Below are 14,011 nucleotides of genomic sequence, written 5' to 3'. Positions count from 1 at the left end.
TTAGGGCTGAGAGGCTACAGAAACAGTACTTCATTGACACATGTCCCACATGACTAAACCACTCCCATGCATGCACCGTCACTGCGTGTGATGGGGAGGCAGATGGCACACATTGATGACACCAAGATGGAAGATGAACACATTTGCTGCATGCTGCCTAGCAGTGGCCTCACACATTGGCCAATGATTGGCAGGTCAAATACACATGCCATCACACAGATGGCATGTACCCTAGCCATGAAGTGAAGAGGGAGAGGAGGGCACCAATTGTTCATTCAGTCCAGTTTGCTCATATAATTGATTATTTTAATTGTAATGGTTCAAATGTTTAACCTGCAGCTGCCAGTCAAAAATGGTCCTATAGCACAGGGACATGTCTAAACTAATCATGTCCAGGAAGCTGCCTAGCAGTGGCCTCACACATTGGCCAGTGATTGGCAGGTCAAATACACATGCCATCACACAGATGGCATGTACCCTAGCCATGAAGTGAAGAGGGAGAGGAGGGCACCAATTGTTCATTCAGTCCAGTTTGCTCATATAATTGATTATTTTCATTGTAATGGTTCAAATGTTTAACCTGCAGCTGCCAGTCAAAAATGGTCCTATAGCACAGGGACATGTCTAAACTAATCATGTCCAGGAAACTGAGCCAGTCCACTGTACCATAGCCATGTCAGACATGTGACAATAGGACTGAGAATTCCCGAGTAAAAGTGGTGGTATGCAAACAATCTGCCTGAATAAACAGAGGTAAATAAGCAACAGTGTTGTGGCAAGATGACACTCCAAGGGCAACTGGAGTGGTGTTGGGCTGGATGTCTAATGTTGGCCGAAGGGATGCTGCTATACACAAATGCTGGTGCCAAGAATGTATAGGAAGAGGCACATGGGTGAGCCGAACCACTCAGGCACACACACCCTCCCCTGGTACCCATACAGAAGCCCTCCCACACACACCATGCACATGGATATGACACACATGCATGTGCACTCACCGGACAATGCCTCGTAATCTGCCAGTTCTCCCACGCCTTGGATCTGTTCCTCCGTGACGTAGGTCCCAGCAACCTGCTCATGTGGAGCGAGTTCTATGTCGTCTGCTGGAGACCCACCTCCAGTCACTAGAGTTGCGGCATGACTTGAGGCCAGCTCATTCTTTGCCCTGCGCTTCAGGTCATTCCAGCGCTTGTAGCATTCATTAGCTGTGCGCCTCACGATTCCAAGGGCACTTATGATGTCCACAATGGTCTGCCAGTGTGCCTGACATTGTGCAGGTGTGGTCTTGGATCCTGCAACAATCACCATTTCGCGGTCGTGTGCGGACACATACTCTACAAGTGCATTCAGTTCGGCCTCATTGAAGCTGGGCTTCCTCGACGGGCCGGACTGTGTAGCCGTGTCTGGGGCATCAGCCTCTACTGGACGAGCACTCTTCCTCTTCCGTTTGGAAGGTGGTGGGGATCCTGAGTGTCCTACGCCGCTCTGGCCACTCGGGGCAGGAGCGTGGGATGGCACACTCAGCATGTGAGTTGGTGCAGGCATTAGCTCAAGTGTGATGGTGTCAGGGGGAATGTCAGCATGATGGACTTGGACCGACACTGTCTTGGATGGGTGTGTGAGAGGTGGGGTGGATGGAGCCGCAGCTGCCCCTGCAGCCTCCCCAGCCTGTCTATGCGGGGCAGCAGATGACCTAGCTGCCCCTGATCCACGTGGCCTGATGACACCAACGTTCACCGGCGCACGTGACCTAGACCTGCTGACCTGGAAGTCATCCATGGAGTCACCCTGTGCCAGGTCTGGTCCAACAAGGGCTGAGCATGGATGGTGTCAGCCACGGTAACCTCAACCAGGGGGGGGGGGCATGGGTGTCCCTGAATGCTCCTCCACACATGGGGGGCTAGGGGCACCCTGCAAGTCACGGCCACGTCCCCTACTGGATCCACCACGGCCACCACTTGGGGCTCGGCCACCTTTGCCACCCTTACGGCTTGGTCGCCTCCCAGCCATGGCACTGATGTTATTGTGCGTATGGGAGTCGATGTGAACTATTGTCCTGGGCAATTGGGGGTCAAAGGGGTTGGGTACCAGATGGTAATCGTACCCTAGTGCTCTAGCAAGGCTGTATGTCACCCCTGGGGAAAGATGACGGGTCATGCAACGCACAGGCACCCCAAAAAAGCGAAGTAAGGTGCACGCAACCCCTCCTAGAACACGTGCGTGGAAAAATAAACCTGCACTACGCTGTGGCACCCAGAAACACAAGAAGGAACGTATGCGTGTCACACGCAGCCTAGAATGACCTCTGAAGGGGTACGCGACACACGGGGCAAGCACAGATGTTAAATACGTGCGCGACTCACCGTCTGCCAGGAACAAAAGCGTGAAAAATATGGGCGTGTGCGCGTTGGCAACACCCCCGCCAAAAGAAGAATTGTACGCTGTCTGAGGAGACAGGACAACAGTAGAAGGGAACGCTGTTTGAGGAAACAGGCCCAGGAAAAAGAGCAAAAGAGAAAAAGCTGTCAGAGGTAACAGGGAGTACGAACTGGAAACGCCGTGAAGTAAATCGCGTGTGAACCAACAAGAAGTACAGAATTCACCCACTCGCTCTCCACGAAAAGCACGTACAAGGAAATGGCGTTCTACATGTACCTTTTATACCCACATCACAGACGCGCATACGCGATGAGGACATTTCCACCAATTACACGCTTTGACACTCGGACGTGTATCTCTTCATTTTTACACGCGCCATTCTCTACGGCCATGCGCGTGATGTCACAGCTGCGCATGGTGGCCTTTGGGCCAATGTAATCGCATATGCGAGCACACGTGGTAAAACTGCACGTCCGAGTGTCATCGCGTGTAATCGGAGGGAAGTGAGCGTACACGCGATTGGCCTGGGTACGTGTATTTCTGGGGTGTGCAGGAAGTTCCACACGCAATTGGTGGAAATCCACGTGTGCTCTGTCATCACGTGTAATGAGGGAAACACCCACACGCGTCACGTCACAGACGCGCTTACGCGCTAAGGGCCTTTGGTCCAATGAAATCGCATATGCGTGCAGACGTGCATACGCGCTAAGGGCCTTTCCTCGATTCACACGCAGACGTGCAGGATTTTCACGTGCCAAATCACTCCGTATCAAGCTGGCCACGCGTAAGCACACGGAAGACCACGCTCCTGCCCAGAAGGCCGAATTACTGCCCCCCGGAGCCCCGAGCACGCTCCCACCTGCCATCTGCTGCTGCCTGACTGCCTGCTGCCTACGTGCCCTGCCATTTGCTACCTCCACATCAGCCAGGGGTGCTGTTGCTGTGACCACCCCTGCTGGAACCGAAGACTCCCGACTGGGATTCCATCGCTCCACATCCCAGCCCCAGGACCCAGTTGCCCACCCACTCCTGCCTCTGGGGTTGTCATGTCGGGCACTGCAACATCTGGCACCACTGACAACCCCCGGCCAGAGAGGCAGAGGGGCACCAGCTTCAGTGCCAGGGAAGTTGGTGTCCTGGTGGAGCAAGTCCTGGGGCAGTATGATGCCCTCTACGGAAGTGTGCGCGCCGACAAGGAAGGACGGACTCGGATCTGGACGGACATCGTGACTGCCATCAACGCGGAGGGGGTGGCAGTCCGCGACTTCCAACATGTCAAGAAGCGCTGGGAGGACTTCAGGTCCAGGACCCTGAACAAGGCCCGGCGCCTCTTGAAGGCAGCGGATGCTAAGGAGCGCCGGGGCCACTTGTCGGAAGATCAGATGAGGGTCCTGGAACGCATATCCCCAGCGCTCCATGTCCAGGTCCTTGAGAGGCAGACCCGTCTGGAGTTGAGCGGTAAGTGTACATGCATCATGATTGTAAGCTGTGCGTGTGGTGATGTGCCAGTAGTGTACTGGTTGCACATCTGTTTGTATGGGGCCGAGTATGGGTGGGGGTGTACAGGGCTGTGAGGCTAACACATGCGAGGGCTGTCATGTGTGAGACATGGATGGTGCTTGTGTGTGTAGGCTTGCATGCCAAATGCAGTTGTGTGGGCACACATGTTTGGATGAATGTGTATGTAAGTGGGCATGTTCGTGATGTCACGCATGTATGTTGTTTTTAGCTGCATGTATCAGCACTGTGTACATGTGCATGTGTGTGTATTTGACAAGGGTGCAACAGTGATGCAACATGGATGCATGTGACAGCGGGATGTGGAAGCCTGATTGGCAGATGTGACATGGATGCCCATCGGAACACTGCGACAGTTGGCTGAGGTGTACACATGCATGCAAGTGTGGTGGTGTGCGTGCATGTGTAGTGCACTCCCTGTGTTGCATGTGATGTCTGGCTCACCTTTGCTTGCTCATGCTGTTGTATGTGTATGGATGGTGCTGGCAGTTGGGATGTGGCTGTGGTATGGCTCATGTGTGCAAGTTGAAATGACATGTGTGTTGCCGATTGTGATGCCATGTCTGAGGGTTGCCAATGCCACTCATGTGCAACTGTCATGTGTGTATGTGTCCATTGTACAGTGCCCTGATGCCTGTGTTTAATTTCTCCCTGTCTGCAGCGTCATGAAGAGGGCGGAGAAGGTGCTGTGGAGCACAGCGGCGGGGATCGCACCGCCAGCCGGAGACGCAAGGCCCGGCTCCCCTCCCAGGTTGTGATCTCGTCGGGGAGTGAGGAGTCCGGTGCCGCGTCCCAGGCCGCAGCTGCCGGGGGGAGGTCCAAGAGGCGGAGGCCGGAGTTGGACTCCTCGGCAGCAGAAGGGGCAGCTGGGACCCCACAGGGCCCAACGGGGGAAGATGGCACGGAGTCATCCAGGTTGGTGGGGGGTTTGGTGGAGGAGGAGGCCGTGCAAGCAACAGAGACAGTGTTATGGGTCGTCGTTCACCCCCCTCTGTGCGCAAAACCCAGCAACCTGCACCTCTAGCACTTCGACTTCCTAGTGCAACTACCAGAATGAAGAGGAGATTTGTGGCACTGCCCAAAAGAATTCGGCATTATGCTGCCCCATTTCGTGCACGATGGCAGCTGCCGTGGAAGTTAGCGAATCGAAAACTACATTCCCCAGCAAACCTGGCTCCGTACGGTAGTTTGCCGGTAGAGCCTCGCATTGGCTTGCCCCGCCTCTCTCACTGATATAGTCCATGGAGACAGCCAGGGCGCCGCTTCTGTTTACAGCTACTCCCGGCATTTAGAAGCTCCATCTTCAATTGCTGAAAACCTCCTTGTTCTTACGGATTCGACTCGGACTGTTTACTGGACCCTCTATTTTGGAATACCCTTATTGAACTGCCTTCCCGTGTACCGAACCTGTTTTGCTTCACGGACCCCGCTAGAAAAAGTTTGTCTTTGTTATTGTCCGCTAGTGTACCAGACCATGCCTGCCTTCGACTTCCTATCTCAGGAATAGCCATCCCGACTGGCTGTTCTGCATCGCGCCAAACCTCACCTGCCTTCCCTGGAACTACCATCCCGACTGGTTGCTGTCATCATCCTTCGTTCATCAGTGGTAAGACTTTTTGCTTCACAAACGGAACATTTGGAAAGCCCCTGTTTAATCCGTGCACTCAAGGACGCTCTGCAGCTGTGCACCATCCCGAATCCAGTGCGACTCTCGTGCCGCCCGGGTATTAGCATCCTCCTACTAACATTTCCTTTTTCTTATTTTATCCCTGTCGTTGTGTTCTAAGCTACTCAAATCCTCCATTCATTCTCCACTGGTAAGATCCTGTCCACCTCTTGAATTGTGTCTTAGTTTAAGCCAGTTAGATACTAAGTCTTGTTATATTCCTAGGTGATTCCCGAATTGTGCTGCTCTTCTATCCCACGGGGGGAAAAAGCCCAGGTATTACATTAGTTAGTAAGGCTTACAGGGGACAACTGTTACCTTCGTGTTACTCACTTGTTATTCTTCCTTTACAGCCTGGTTCGTGGCGGTGCGCTTTCTCCCCGCCCTTCTGGGTGATCAGTCCCCTTGTCTGGTTAAATACAGCAAGTGGTCATATCATTTTGAAGGTCTTATTCCCTCACAGAGAGGAGGCATGGGTAGAGGCCCTACCCAAAGCTCTTCAAGCAACTTCCTGGGTTTTGGATACTCCCCGGTTCCACGCACTCATCTCACCGGTGAGTAACAGACAGGGTCTGGAGGTGGGGATTCCACTGGTGCTAGTGGTGCAGTGCAGATCCAGGGACAGGAGGCAGCACAGGTCGCCGCGGAGGTGCCTGTGTGCAATCCTGTCCCTGATCCTGTCACTGCATCATCTTGCACCAGCAGGGATGCCTACGTCCAGACCCGTTTTCAGGCAGGGGATGAGTTCATGACAACTGGCCTTCCTCTGCCTGCGGACGTGGCTATCCGGGTCCGGGTTGACCCTGTCCTGACTGGTGTGGCGTTGTGTCAACGGGCCATGCAAGGTGACCTGCAGTCTTTTCATGAGGAGACTGCACGTCATCTCGAATGGCTTGTTGACCGCGTCGGCCTACTGGGACAGGTCACCCAGGCCGGATTCCTCCGTTTGATGGGGCTTGCTACGGCCCCCTCCTCAACTGAACCCCCTATGCGCCAGTCGTCCTCCGTGCCATCTTCCCACCCGTCAGTCACCTGGGTGCCCTGTGGAGCTGCCTCTGACGGTGCGGCCAGGCTGGTGGAGGAGGCATCCCTGCCACAGTCGGGAGTCGGACGTCCAGCAGGGGTGGCCACATCAACGACTGCACCCCAGCCAGCGGAGGATGTGCAGGCAGCAGGAGGCAGTGCACAGGCAGAGGCGAAGCAGCAGCAGCAGCAGCAGCAACGTGGTGGGAGCCATGATGGCTCGGGGCCTTCCACATCGGAGGGGCAGGCATCGGCCGGAGGACAGGAGGACCCAGGACGGGAAGTGTCTTCCGTGTGGCAGCGGTTGGGCCACGCCATAGATGTGGAGCGGCAGCGGGCGGAAGAGGCACGGCTCACGATGGTTAGGGCGGAGAACTCCATGCAGAGGGCCCTGAGGCGTGCCGAGTGCCTCGAGGCAATCCGCAGGGAGTTTGGGGGGAACATGTGGACGGCCCTGCGGACCCTCGGGGCCATGGAGGAGGAACGCCTCCGGGACATTGAGCAGGAGTTCGATGATGCCCTGGCCCGGAACATCCCGAAGTGAGCCGTCGGACTAGCCCGCTGCCCTTGTAAATAGTTATATGGTTAGTGTTAGGTTTCCTTTGGTTTGGCTTTATTTTTGGACCTTTTGGACAATGGGCCACATTTTTGTATATAGTTATTTTTTTTAGGTAGTGTTATTAGATAGGTTTCATTTCTTCGGTTGGGATCATGGACCCTGGATAGTTATCTGTACATAGTTGACTTTTGGATTTTCAATTTTTATTATGATTTCACCATGGAGCAATGGTTTTCGATTTTAATTTGTGACTTTGGACACCTTTCCTTTGCATTATGATTTGTGGTTTAGCATTTTTTCACGGGCCTGCTGTTTTTTTTTTTTTCAATTTCTATTGTTTGTTTATTTTTTATTCAATTTATGTTGCTTTTAATACATATTTTTTATTCAAAGTTCAATGTGTAGTATCATCTCATTGGTTTCATGCATATCATGATATGGGTTTTGACATTCACTGACACCCATTGCGTGTATGTGAGGGACATGTGTTCATTTCAAAACTTGCAATTGGACTTCTGTCATGTTTTTGCAATTTCTGAGTGGGTGGATGCAATACTCGGGTGGGTGTTTGCCATTTGGAGGCTGACCATAAGGGCCAGGTATCTACATTGTGGTGACATGTTGGCTGGGAGACGTGAGTGGGGGCCTGGTGGAGGCTGCCCCTGCACTGCTGGGGGGTGGGGGTAATAGGGGACATGAGTGGGGGCCTGGCGGAGGCTGCCCCTGGTGGCTGGGGGTGGGGGTGATGGGAGACATGAGTGGGGGCCTGGTGGAGGCTGCCCCTGCACTGCTGGGGGTGGCCGTGATAGGGGACATGGGTGGGGGCCTGGTGGAGGCTGCCCCTGGTGGCTGGGGGGTGGGGGTGATAGGGGACATGAGTGGGGGCCTGGTGGAGGCTGCCCCTGGTGGCTGGGGGGTGGAGGTGCAGGGAGACATGAGTTGGACATGAGTGGGGGCCTGGTGGAGGCTGCCCCTGCACTGCTGGGGGGTGGGGTGATGGGAGACATGAGTGGGGGCCTGGTGGAGGCTGCCCCTGCACTGCTGGGGGGTGGCGGTGGTGGTAGACATGGGTGGGGGCCTGGTGGAGGCTGCCCCTGCACTGCTGGGGGGTGGCGGTGATAGGGGACATGAGTGGGGGCCTGGTGGAGGCTGCCCCTGGTGGATGGGGGGTGGGGGTGATGGGAGACATGGGTGGGGGCCTGGTGGAGGCTGCCCCTGCACTGCTGGGGGGTGGCGGTGGTGGTAGACATGAGTGGGGGCCTGGTGGAGGCTGCCCCTGGTGGCTGGGGGGTGGGGGTGATAGGGGACATGAGTGGGGGCCTGGTGGAGGCTGCCCCTGGTGGCTGGGGGGTGGAGGTGCAGGGAGACATGAGTTGGACATGAGTGGGGGCCTGGTGGAGGCTGCCCCTGCACTGCTGGGGGGTGGAGGTGATGGGAGACATGGGTGGGGGCCTGGTGGAGGCTGCCCCTGGTGGCTGGGGGGTGGGGGTGATAAGGGACATGAGTGGGGGCCTGGGGAAGGCTGCCCCTGGTGGCTGGGGGTGGAGGTGCAGGGAGACATGAGTTGGACATGAGTGGGGGCCTGGTGGAGGCTGCCCCTGGTGGCTGGGGGGTGGGGTGATAGGGGACATGAGTGGGGGCCTGGTGGAGGCTGCCCCTGGTGGCTGGGGGGTGGAGGTGCAGGGAGACATGAGTTGGACATGAGTGGGGGCCTGGTGGAGGCTGCCCCTGCACTGCTGGGGGGTGGGGGTGATGGGAGACATGGGTGGGGGCCTGGTGGAGGCTGCCCCTGGTGGCTGCGGGGTGGGGGTGATAGGGGACATGAGTAGGGGCCTGGTGGAGGCTGCCCCTGGTGGCTGGGGGTGGAGGTGCAGGGAGACATGAGTTGGACATGAGTGGGGGCCTGGTGGAGGCTGCCCCTGGTGGCTGGGGGGTGGAGGTGCAGGGAGACATGAGTTGGACATGAGTGGGGGCCTGGTGGAGGCTGCCCCTGCACTGCTGGGGGGGTGGGGGTAATAGGGGACATGAGTGGGGGCCTGGTGGAGGCTGCCCCTGGTGGCTGGGGGGTGGGGGTGATGAGAGACATGGGTGGGGGCCTGGTGGAGGCTGCCCCTGCACTGCTGGGGGGTGGCGGTGGTGGTAGACATGAGTGGGGGCCTGGTGGAGGCTGTCCCTGGTGGCTGGGGGGTGGGGGTGATAGGGGACATGAGTGGGGGCCTGGTGGAGGCTGCCCCTGGTGGCTGGGGGGGGTGATGGGAGACATGAGTGGGGGCCTGGTGGAGGCTGCCCCTGCACTGCTGGGGGGTGGCGGTGATAGGGGACATGAGTGGGGGCCTGGTGGAGGCTGCCCCTGGGGGGTGGAGGTGCAGGGAGACATGAGTTGGACATGAGTGGGGGCCTGGTGGAGGCTGCCCCTGCACTGCTGGGGGGTGGGGGTGATGGGAGACATGGGTGGGGGCCTGGTGGAGGCTGCCCCTGGTGGCTGGGGGCGCAGGGGGACATGCGTTGGTGGGCAGTAGTGCAAGGTGACATGTGGGTTGGCTGGGGGGCATGGCCATGGTGGTTGGGGTGCCTGCAGGGCATGTGCAGGGTAGGCCCCTGTGGTGTGGGCCACCTGCAGGGGCCGTGGAGGGTATAGAGGGAACACCTGGGAGGACCCACACGTGCAATTCACGTGTGGTGCTCCCCGCGCACCCCTGTAATACATGTACCCTGATGGAATCGCGTGGGATACTTCCCGTGCACCCCTGGAATACACGTACCCTGCTGTTTTTGCATGTGATACTTCCCGCGCACCCCTGGAATACACGTACCCTGATAGGATTGCGTGTGATACTTCCCGCGCACCCCTGAAATACACGTACCCTGCTGTTTTTGCGTGTGATGCTTCCCGCGCACCCCTGGAATACACGTACCCTGATGGAATCGCGTGTGATACTTCCCGCGCACCCCTGAGATACACGTACCCTGCTGCTTTTGCATGTGATACTTCCCGTGCACCCCTGGAACACATGTACCCTGCTGTTTTTGTGTGTGATACTTCCCACGCACCCCTGGAATACACGTACCCTGATGGAATCGCGTGTGATACTTCCCGCGCACCCCTGAGATACATGTACCCTGCTGCTTTTGCTTGTGATACTTCCCACGCACCCCTGAAATACACGTACCCTGCTGCTTTTGCGTGTAATACTTCCCGCGCACCCCTGAAATACACATACCCTGCTGCTTTTGCATGTGATACTTCCCGCGCACCCCTGGAATACACGTACCCTGCTGCTTTTGCATGTGTTACTTCCCACGCACCACTGATGCATACGTACACAGGACAATCGCGTGTGGAACTTCCCGCGAACCACTGAAATACACGTTCCCCGCTTGGCATTTGCTGTTTGCCTGCCCTGTGAACTGGTCCAGGGTTGGCGCAGCCCTTTGCGATTATTTGGGGATTTTGAAGGCTTTTCCTTGCGCGAGGGCGTTCTTGGGGGCGTAACTGGAGCTGCTGCAGGGTCGCTGCACCACGCTGCTCCACGGCTGGTTTTGGATGCGAAAATCCATGAATACGCTGTGCGCGGAAATCGATTTTAGCGCACGCGGCTGGCGCAGACATTCGCACGGGCACGCTGTGCGCCAGCCGCGTGCGCCACTTTTGTGTGAATTTCTATGAATTACCCTGAAAGTGTTTTCAGTGAATTTCATGGGTTTTTACCAGTGCATGCTATTTTCCTACAACTTACTAATATCATACTTACCCCAACACAGCAACATTTCTATTGAATTTACAAAGTTTCGCTTTTTTTAGTTTTTTTAATTTGTTTAAGGTTTGTAAAATAAAAGCCTTTAAAAAAGTATAAATTAATTGTTCAAATAATTTCTTTTTAACATAGGATCATCTAATACGGAGATCGCGTTCACTTATGTCCAGTAATGACATTGTTCTTACTATTTCCTGCTGATATAATTTCATTTATTGTGGGCAATTGGATGCTAACATATCCTGAAAATCCAAGTACAATGATTTTGGCGGGTCAGTCATTTTGCCGTATATAGAAAGATCATGCCACTTCTTGCGGCACGAGAGGGAAATCAACCCAAACTCGTGGCGAATAAAGCAGTTCGGAATTGCCAGAGAAAGATTTAAAGCAGATTTTAATAAGCATCCCTGTAGCCTATCCAAGATGTTAATCATGCTTAAGAGACAGATGTCAAGTGTGTAAAGGAGGACACTTTCAACTTTAAGACTCAGAAAGTCCAGTACTGGAATTAATGAAAATGTACAATATTTAGTGTAAATAATCTTGGCTTGGGACAATAAGGGTCTAGCTTTGATGTTTAATTTTTCAGACCACAATCTGAGTGAACAGTTATTGCTAATGTGATAACCAAGGTAAATGGTTTCGTTAAGAACCGGGATGGATGTGTTGACAATCTCCCAGCTATAAGACTTACATTTTTTTCTCTTGTTAAACGTCATAATGCAAGTTTTAGTAGCATTAGGTCTAAAGTTGTGGGCTTTAGCAAACTGATCAAAGAGATGTAGTTTTGTTTGCAAACCAGATGACGTGGTTTCACTTGAAAACCCTGCCATATCCCACCTTCTAGCATCATTTTTAGCACTTCTATACACCATTAGCAACTTTTTCTACTGTTTTTGCATCTGTTGACGTCCACGCGCCGCCACACCAAATCCAACTACCGCAATGCTCTCAGAAAGATTGTTCCTTTCTTAGCAAGTAGTAGGCTGTTTTGCAGTTGCAAAATGTCCTCGAAGCAAGGACCCGAACGTGAAGTGCAAACGCGCTCATGGACACGTCATCATGCTGCACGTGACTGCATGGTCATGTGGCACTGTCCGAAGGTCCGCAATGACGTCAGATGTTCGCGGACGTCGACGGAAGCAAAAACAGTGGATAAAGTATAGAAGTGTTAACAATTATGATAGAAGGTGGGAAATGGCAGAGTTTTAAGGTGAAACTTCGTAAATTGGACATAAGTGTTGCTATATTGGGGTAAGTATGACATTAGTAAGTTGTAGAAAAATAGCATGCACTGGTAAAAACCTATGAAATTCTCTGAAAAACACTTTGTTAAAGGGACATTATGGTTACGTCGCACTAATAAAAATATATGAAATTCAGTGAAAAAACGTTGTTAAAGGAACGTTATGGTTACAAGTAAAACCGAAAAACCTCAGAAAAACCTAAGCTAAGCAACCATAACTCACGCCACCACTGTGCACTGCTAAGACTAACGCCCAGGACATCAAAGATGACATCACAAATGTCATTGATGACATCACATGTGAAATTAATTTTGATGAAAAGTCCTTACAAGGGGTTGTGTTTATATTGTTGGCAACAAGATGTCAGGGGTGATCGGGAGACTTATCATAAACTACTTAATCTATTAAAGAATGTGCTCATCTAAACAAAACATTATATTGGAGTGTTGTTGTTAACGCAGGAACCAAATCATACATAACCATAGGCAATGGCTGCAGCATGCACCATAGAAGTACAATATTTATAATCTTGTAATTTTGGATAGTATAATAATGAATGCTACCTTATCAGAGTTTTGTGGAATGTTAAACATGTAATAACTAGCTAACAATTCAAGACTTACTACACACTTGTTCTACTACAAACAATACATATGAAGACCCACAATGCATACAAATCAGGGGCACATACAGGGAAACTAAAGTAAGGAAGAAAGAAACAGCATCATCAGAAAATGTTAATAGCATTAAAGTTTATCTTCATGTATACAAATGAATTGTGTGTTTGAGGCCTGCCTATTGCCCCATGCACGTGCACCATGAGCTGAGACCAAACCCTAAGGAAAGTACTTTAAGAACATATGACAAGGTTAACATCTAGATGTACAGCACCTTTTGAATTTTAATATTCTCACTGTCAGTGAACAAAATCACCTGCCCTAGATATTTCAGTGAACAAAAACAAGTGGGCCAGATATGTGATGTCATCAGTGATGTCATCAATCGCTTGTTAAGTTTGTACTCAGCAGGAAATAATGAGCGCCTTTTAAACTTTTCTTGCAACATTATAGGATAGGCCCCTCATTTTGATTTTTTTCCATTGGCCAGATTACAGAAATTGTGCACCGTTGCAACTGCAAATTTACACGGCATGTGCACTAGACCGAAGAGTGACCTACTGCAAAAATAATTGGGGTCATATTAAAAAACCTTTGCGCCATGACAAGTGCACGAAAAGCAAAAAATGCTTCATTGCAAAAACATGTACTTTGAAAGCATTTTTGCACCAGGGACATGTTGTCCTAGTGCTAATTAATACTATTCTGTATTAGCACTATGCCAATCTTTGCCCTGGTGAAACAGGCATTAAAAGAATAGGTTTTTACCCAAAAGCAAATATTTCCCTAGTGCTAATGCCATCATCAATTGCTCTTTTCATGGTGCAGTTTTTCAAATCTGGGCAATTATTTTTGCACTAGGGCAAACTTTTCCCTAGTGCTAATACCATGCACATATGTCACTTGCACTGGTGCAAAGTTTCTGTAACCTGGCCCCTGTTGATACTGATTAATCTTCTGAGAGGCAATGTTGTGTGGGAGTTGGGGGGGGAACAAGGCCCCAGCTCTGCCACTATCGGAGCTGGGATCCACCAGTAAAACACACCCATGTCCAACACTGGCTGCAACCACAACTTTTCTTCATCAAAAATTGTGACGTTCTTTGTTTTTTTAAATGAACGCTCATCCATAAAGTCCTTTAAACTGAAGATGTTTTCACGGACTTTGCACACACGTGTGTATACATTCTTGTCTATGGATTTATGGAGTGCTTCTACTAAAATGTTAACCCGTTTCTCTTTTATACA

The 14,011-nt window shown here is 52.4% G+C and overlaps 1 protein-coding gene across 3 annotated transcripts in view; it reads left to right on the top strand.

The window, feature by feature from the left end:
- LOC138569416 (mucin-2-like) overlaps positions 1 to 14,011 on the top strand; it is a 698,070-nt gene that overhangs the window by 175,826 nt on the left and 508,233 nt on the right. The gene's annotated exons all lie outside the window — the stretch shown is intronic.

This window comes from Ambystoma mexicanum, chromosome 2q, assembly GCF_040938575.1.
Source record: "Ambystoma mexicanum isolate Mex_15411 chromosome 2q, UKY_AmexF1_1, whole genome shotgun sequence".
NCBI lineage: Eukaryota > Metazoa > Chordata > Amphibia > Caudata > Ambystomatidae > Ambystoma > Ambystoma mexicanum.
Note: the sequence above shows the minus strand (reverse complement) of the source record. Positions and strands in the feature narration are given on the sequence as shown.